The following is an 8,444-nucleotide window of genomic DNA, read 5'->3' on the forward strand; positions in this document are numbered from 1 at the left end:
TCCATTGGTTACCTCCTGCATGTGCCCCTACTGGGGATCGAACCCACAATGTAGTCATGTGCCCTGACCAGGAAATGAACCAACAACCTCTGGTGTATGGGGTGATACTCCAGCCAACTGAGCCACACAGCTAGGGCTGGGTGATTTTTTTAAAGCATCTCACACATACTCTCGTTTCTCTTCAAATTGCATCAATCTTTTGCTTTTTTAAAGATTTTTATTTGTTTATTTTTAGAGAGAGGGGAAGAAAAGGAGAAAGAAAGTTAGAGAAACATCAATGTGTGGTTGCCTCTCACCTGACCCCCACTGGGGACCTGGCCTGCAACCCGGGCATGTGCCGTGACTGGGAATCGAACTGACGACCCTTTGGTTTGCAGCCCGCGCTCAATCCACTGAGCTACACCAGCCAGGGCCATCTTTCCCTTTTTAAAGCATACCACAAAGATCAAATACACAGACACACCTGAGCAAACCATCCTTGGCGTGGGACCCTCAGACTTTATTCAAGTAATTACCTCTCCAAAGACTATTAACCCTTAAATGTACACCCCTTTCAAGACTACAGAAAAGTGCGGAAATAAGACTTTCGCACTGACATGATACCTCATGTTTAGATAGCAACAAAAACGTTCTTTGATTTTTTTTTTGGTTTAGGGACTTCTTTTTGTTTGTTTGGGTTGGGGGAGATGCACCTGTGCTATTCATTTGTGTGTAAGTCATTTGTCTGGTCAACAAGCATGAACCAGGCGCCTACCTACCAGTGCTGAGGGACAGGAGAGGAGGGGACCGTACTCTCGGTCCTCTGGGAGGTCACAGCCAGGACAGTGCTGGCTCTGGGTGGCCGTGCGGAAGGGAAGGCACCCAGGGCAGATGCTAGCTCAGACTGGGGCGAGGACTAAGAGGACTTCCTTGGGATGAGTCAAGTAAGCCTCCGAGAATCCAGAAGCCATCTGGTCATCCGGGGGAGTGTGGAGGGAGGTGATTGCCAGGCAGGGAGTGGGGAAGAGGCAGCCCGGGCCTTTCTCACCCAGGCCACCGCAGCTAGAGAGGAGGAAGTTGAGGAGAGGGGCCAGGGAAGAGGGTGGGAAGCTGTCGTGAGTGGAGTTCCATGACAAGAATTGGAACTTCATCCTGAAGACACTGGGGAGAACATAAAAAGGTATGAAGCAGGATGGGATGGAAGTACGTTGTACAAAACATCACTCTGCGTGAAACAGAAGTGGCAAGGCGGGATCAAGGAGACGAGCTGGGAGACCATTTCCGGGGCTAGGTGCCAGGTGAGGGTCCTGCAGCCCTGCACTCAGCTCCCTGAGCCCTCCATCCTAGAGCAGGGGTTGGAGGGGGGCAGGTTATTTCATCCTCCAGGGAGGGGAGGCTCGGTCGTCCCATGAAGGTGTGCTCTGCACCCATGCCCTCAACAAAGGGCTGCCTTCACCTAAGTAAAGGCCCTCCTTCCAGTTCGTAAACTTAGAAAGGGCACTTGGTTCTAATCCACACGAAGAGGATGAGCAAGGCAGTTGGTCCTCAAGCTTACAATGACTTTTTAAAATCCTTATCCAAGGATATGTTTTCATTGATTTTAGTGGAAGGGGAAGGGCGGGGGGGGTGGGAGAGACAGCAAGAGAGAGAGAAACACCAAATAGTTGCCTCTCGCAGGTGCCCTGACTGGGAACCAAACCTGCCACCTAGGTATGTACCCTGATTGGGACTCGAACCTGCAACCGTTTTGCTGTACAGGACAACACTCCCACCAGCTGAGCCACCCATCCAGGGCTTACAATGATCTAAGTGAGAAATAATAAGGTCCTGAACTGAAGCAGAGAGCATCGTGAAAGAAGAGGATGCTGACAGGGCTTTTCATTCCCCAACCATTTCAAGGGACCCCACCATGTGCCCACCTCTGAGCCCACAACGGGAGTTGTAACCAAGCTCTGCTCTGGTACAGGTGACGAGGGATGGGCAGTGATGGGAACTCATGCATTTCAATGTCAAAAGCCCAGTTTGCCATCTGTCTTCTTAACCTGCTCTCGATCTTAAAGTCCCCATTCTGCTTCCTGTTGTCAACTCTGGAATCAGCTGCAATGCTTCCTCGCCCAGTGCATCCGGCGCTGCTGGACTGCACTGCCCTGCAGCTCAGACTTCCCTCCACTTTGCTTTTCCTACTGCTCCCCACCCAAAGTCCTTACTGCCCCCCACATGAACTCCTGCATTAAACTCCTATTCTCTTGCACCTCCAGCCCAGTCTGCCTCGGCAGGCTCTTCAACCCAGTTACGACCAGGATCCTATCGAGGGGCTCTGTCTCAGAGATCAGAAAGTTGAAATTCTTTAGTGACATCCAAGTCACTCCATCATGGAACTCCAAGCGTCCTCTCCAAACGTATCTCCCTCTACTTCCTCAGTATTTCTCACAGTCACTTGGCCTCAAATACCCTTACCCTCCTACTCAGATGACCCAAACCCTACACACTCACACTTCCATGAAGGGCTGGCTGCCTTGCGAGGTGGTAAGCTTGCATTGTTCTAGAAGAGGCTAACACAAACCCTTTCTAAAGGAGTACTACTGCTCAGGGACTTCTAGCACTGGGTAGTGAATTTGTAGATGCAGTAAGTTTCCAAAGCCTTGCTGATCATCACTAGCCCAAAAAGAACTTCGGGAAGAGCCAGATTTCCTAATCCCTTTACTCGGGAAAGTCTGATTCAGTCTCGGTAAGTCTGGAGTAGTGCCGTGCAAATGTGTATCCCTATAAGTTTTCATTGAAGCCAGATGTGATTCTTCCGCTGTGACCACTTAAGGTCTCTTCCATAATAAGAAGCCTTCCCTGGGCCTCCCAGCAGAGGTGCAAATGGTTGTTCTCACCATTTTTGAGCACATCTGTTGTGATTTATCTTGCCTTATAGCTATTAAATTTATATCAGTCTCCCCCATGACACTGCACGGTCCTGGGGTCAGGATCCTAGTATCGCGCTCACTCACAGGCCTGGACTAGTCTTTCTACAAAGATCTGCCAAATGACATTGAATGTGCTTGCTGCCAATCTGAAGCATGCTACTTTCAGGATGAGAACAGAATGAGAGTCTAAAGAAAACTGAAAACGACACTGTGAAATACAGAAGTCTCCGGAGAGCTGGACTTTGATCTTAGACCTGAAGAATGAGCAAACCTGAAATGTGCACTTTTCATTGAAACCGGATGTATGGCATTAGTTCAAATGCAAGTGTGAACTAACATAACATTCCGTTTGGGTTTCAGACTCACGAGCCCCTCCCTGTCAACCCCTTTCCTTCCAGGGCTGGTCTTTCCTTTCATTCTTGTCATGTTCACGGCTTTTCTTTCTCTTGAATTTACCACGGGCGGTTATTTTGGGGCATGATGATAGATTCTAAAACTTAGGGGCACGAAGCAGCAACAGAAATGTTTCTGTCTGTGGAAACATGCCCGTGAAGTACTGCACCACGATGGAAAGCAAATCTCTAGACAGATTTTGGGGCACTCACAAAATGACATTTTAAATTGTGCATTTAAAACACGTGTCCAGGGGGCTGGGTGGAGGTGGGCAAAGGTGGGGGAGGGGGAAGGTGAGCACCTGTACTGGTGTCAACAATAAAAAAACTACAATGAAATGAAAGTGAGAAAAAACACGGGTGCAATGCCAAGGATATATACAAATTTGTAAGTAGGTCTTTCAATTCACCATAGGATATAGGCAATTCCCTTTTTTAAAAAAAATCAACCTTATTAAAATATAATTAAAGGCAATAAACAATTAGATGCAGTATATATACTCCTGAAGCCACCAACACATGCAGAACCTTTATGTGCCCTAGAAGATCATTTTTGTTAAACAGTAATCATTCCAAAAGCAAAGCTAAACTGAGCACCTAAGACATTCCCTCCCCTTTCCAAAACACATTCAGTTGAGTATAAATTGGAACTAGTGTAAACGAGTGATTCTCAACTGAGGGCGACCCCCCTTTCCTCCACCCCAGAGTCACCTGGCAATGTTGGGAGACATGTTTCATTGTCCGGATGTGGGGTGAGCGCTGCTGGTATCCAGAGGGTGAGGTCCACGGACGCTGCCAAACAACCTCTAAGGCGCAGGACAGCCCTGACTACAGCAAAGGATTATTGGCCTAATGTGTCGATGGTGCCGGTGTTGCAAACCCTGGGGTAGCTGTCCACGTCCTGATTCGCTGCCCACGACGGAGGCCCTACGACACTCACCCCCAGAGTCTTCACTTTTCCTTATTGTACTGTCGGAAATGCCTCTCCACTGCCCAATGACAAATCTAGGAGAAGGGTTCTGCTCTTCTCCCCGTGTTATAACTGAGAGAAGCTGAGGCTTAGAGATGGACTGACTCAGCTGAGGTCACACTCTCAGTACTTGGAAGAGCTGGCGTCTCAGACCCGCTGGTCCTCTTCTTACTGGGGAGCCTGTTCCTAAACTCCATGGGATAGTACTGATTTTTAAATGAAAATAAAGCTCTGCATTAGGGCTGGGCACCTGGTAAACAATCGATACATCTGAGCAGACGTGGACATGCCCAATGCACAGAGCTGCTAATTGAGGAAGAGAAAGTTTCCTACTGATCGGATCTTTTTTCCCCGTGATTGGTGAATGGGAATGCGTGTTTCTTTGATACCTTTTCTGTCACAGACATGAAAGGCCTCCTTTCATTTAAACCAGGAGGCATACCCTGCTCGGTTATTACTAACCACATCTTTAACATGAGGAACCAGAACCTCAGAGTAACTTAACCACAACAGTGTTGGGATTTAAGCCAAGATCATCTGGGCTTGTCTGTTTGTTGAACTGCACCAAACTCCCTATAGACAGTGTTACAAACTGAATGTTTGTGTCCCTCCAAAATTCATATGTTGAACCCCCAACGGGATGATATTAGGAGGCGGGGCCTTTGGGAAGTAATGAGGTCATGAAGGTGAGGCCCTGGTCTGATGGCATAAGTGCCCTTAAAAAGAGACACCAGAGAGCTGTCTCTCTCTCTTTTTCTACCTGTCCAGTGAGAATACAGTGAGAAGGCAGCTGTCTGCAAGCCAGGAAGAGAGCCCTCCCCAGCCTCTGCCCATGCCGGCCCCTTGATTGTGGCCTTCCAGCCTCCAGAGTGTGAAAAAACACACGTCTGTGGTTCAAGCCACCCAGTCTGCGGCGCTTTGTCATGGCAGCCCAAGCAGACTAAGAAAGCTGGAAATGGTAACAACCCAAGAGCACTGTTTTCTGAGCGACATCTCGCTACATCCGTGAGTTTTATCCCGTGAGTCGTCTTCAACGCTCTTCCTAGGAACTCTTCTCTGATGCACTTCCTATTTCCCAGGAGGAGTGAAATCAGCTGCCCACACATAGAGCGATGTACCTAGGCAAAGTGGGCCCCCAGCAGGTGTCCCTGGGTGGTGTTTTCTTAACCCTGTAAGGGCTTTTCCATGTTTCCTCGTTCGCTGACCTGTGTTGCATGAACCACCCCCCACAGCTTTCTGCAGGTTCTGTCTGCAGTCTCTCCTTTTACAGGTAGAACTCCCTTGGCTCCCCCGCCCCACCCCCGTGCCACCTGAAACAGTTTGTTCACTCAATTCCACTCCCAGAAGCTATACTGATAACTTGGTAGGGCATGTCCACTCTGAAGAACCTCACGCATGGAAAACAAAGAACAAAACATAACAAAACAAAAAAACCCTCAGCTTTATGCAAATTGGCTTGGGGGATTCCTCCAGGCTCTCCTTTCTAGTTTCTGCGGTGCCCCTCCCTTGGTGCTTTCTGCAGTTCTTGCCCTTTCCTTTCCTGTATTGGCTCCAACTTCTCAGCCTGCCCTTGTTAAACTTGAAACCTAGGTCTCAATTTCCTGCTTCGCCACCAACCCAGCAGGCCCAGAGGACGTCCTTTTAGGCATGGCTCAGGCTCCAGGTCCCCCAAATCCCTCTGCCCAATGTGTACCTTCTCTCTGCTTGGGGAAGACGGATTGGGCTCTTCTTTGAGCTCCGGTCCCTCAGGGTCTGTCCTGTGTCCGAGTCCAAGCCCCATCCATGTTCACGTGCCCCTGCCCCTCCCCCGGCTCCTGTCCGGCTGTGCTCCGATCGGGAACAGAATGAGACTGCATCAAGGGTTATAGTTTTATTTTCATTCTTCACAGCTCTCTCCCTTCTTTGCTGCTCCCGTTCTCCCTCCGTGATTCCCCACCCTTCCTTGATCCCACTTTCTTGACACTCGAGGCCAAAGTCAGAGCATCTGTATACAACTGAAAGCTCTGCGAACCTCAGAGAGGAAGAGAGAGCAACGGTGTCTGAGCCATGGTAGCATTCAATAATTGTCCATTGTCATTATTGTGCCTTCAACCGAACAACGGGGAGAGTGTCTGCACCATGAACATTGGTAAGCACTACAAATTGAGACATTTTTAACATAGTTCTTTTACCAGCACACCGCTAGGCTAGTACCGCATCTCCAACAGAGAATATCTGGGGTCTACCAGATTAGGTAAAACATTATTAAAATTAATTTTACCTCTTTCTTTTTATTTTTATGTAATTACTTAACATTTTTCAACTGCACAGTGATATTTCTATTGGCTGGTGCTGGGCTAGGTAGACCGTCACCGCAGGTAGCATGACCCCGTCACACCACACCGTGCGACGAAGACATCTCTGGGCCCCCAGGGGGAGCTTGGGCGCTCCACGCAGTGGTCCTGGTTGCTGTCTGTCACCTTCCTCAGCAGTTCTCTCTTCGAATCACCATTCTTCCTGAGTCTCCAGGCCCCTTGTGTGGTCTATCATCACCTTGACATTCCAGACAGACCTCTCCACATCCCTGCTCCTGTTTGCTATGGGTTAGGCCCCCTCCGCTGCTACTGGAAATATCTACTCACCGCACTCAAGAGCCCAATGTCTCTGCCTCATGGGTCACTATCCACTTCATGAGTTTCCAGGTGGTAAGGGGAAGGCCAGCTCAATGCCATTCGATGAAAGAAACCTAAGACCCCCTTATATGCAGAAGCCCCCTTATTTTATGCTCTCTAATTAACTGGCCCAGGGAGAGAAGAGCAAGATTCTAGGAGAGACAGAATCCTTCTAACATACAAAAAAAACCACCTTTGTGATTTCCTCCTTGTTCCACCTCTAACTCGGACACTATAGTAAAGCTACTTCATAACGTAGAATACGGGGGATTCCATTATGGCAAGCCCTTTACTTACTGCTTAGAAGAATAAAAGGGAGATAAGTTTATTTGTTAGATTTTTTCACTCACATAGGATATTAATTAATACCAACAGTTTATGTGAGCAGCAAGACACCGGAGCCCAGCCCTGGGTGGCATGGTTGGTTAGAGCGTTGTCCTGTAACCAAAAGGTTGCTGGTTCAATTCCTGATCAGGGCACATGCCTAGGTTGCAGGCTCAAGCCCTTGGTTGGGGCGCATGCAGGAGGAAGCCGATCAGCGTTTCTCTCTTACAGTCGTGTTTCTCTCTCTCTCTCTATCTCTCTCTCTCTCTCTCTCTCTCTTTCCCCTAGCCTCTCTCTCACTCAAATGAGAATAAAATAAAACTTAAAAAAAAAAAGACACGAGTCCAGGCAAGATGTGAAACACCTTGACCATCAGAGTTATAGCAATAAGATAAGTGACGTGTGAACAGATTTGGGATGTCCTTTGCAGACAGAGCGAGGAGACTCAGTGAATTCGATATCGTAAAGGAAGGAAGTCAGGGACTGGAAGGTGACTTCAGGACCACGTGGATGGGTAACTGTGCAGTGGTATGTGTCATTCACTGAGTTAAGAGGAAGACTGAGGAGGAGCCCAGGAGGGAGGCAGTTTGCAAATCAAGAGCTCTATTTTGGACAGCTCCTCATGGAAACAGCACGGAGGCACTTCAAATAACTCCAAGAGTCATTTCCTTTTCCCCATTTTACAGATGAGGAAACTAAAGTAAGGAGAGGTTATGTAACCCAGACAAGGGCATGTGGATAACTCGCTTCCTGTGCTCTTTACCTTCACACAAGGAAGCTACGACTGCCAAATGGGAACCTCAGGGCCACCATCGACTAACTGTGCAACCCTTTGGCCAGGTGCTTAATTTCTCTGAGCCTTGATTTTCCTCCCTTGAAAGCAGCAATTTTCCTGCTCTGGGTTTGTAGGGGGGTTAAGCGAGAACAAGATGTGTCAGGGGCATGACAGAGCCTATAAAAAAATGATCAGTAAATTGTAGCTAATATTAGAACTGGTCACCCCGAAAGCTGGGAAGAGAACAGCATCTGGAAGTTACTCTGACTAACAGAACCCATATGGGGGTGTGTTTTGTCCTTGGTCTTAGTTGCAGTTCTCATGGTTAAGACTGCATAGCAGAATGAGAACATGATGCCTGCGGCGGGTACTCTCTGATAATCTACATCTAAAAATTAGGGCAGGGGCGGGGGGAGAAGGAGACACTAAGTGAAACTTGAA

Source organism: Sturnira hondurensis, unplaced genomic scaffold (genome assembly GCF_014824575.4).
Source record: "Sturnira hondurensis isolate 20B ecotype Veracruz unplaced genomic scaffold, ASM1482457v3 Scaffold0022215, whole genome shotgun sequence".
NCBI lineage: Eukaryota > Metazoa > Chordata > Mammalia > Chiroptera > Phyllostomidae > Sturnira > Sturnira hondurensis.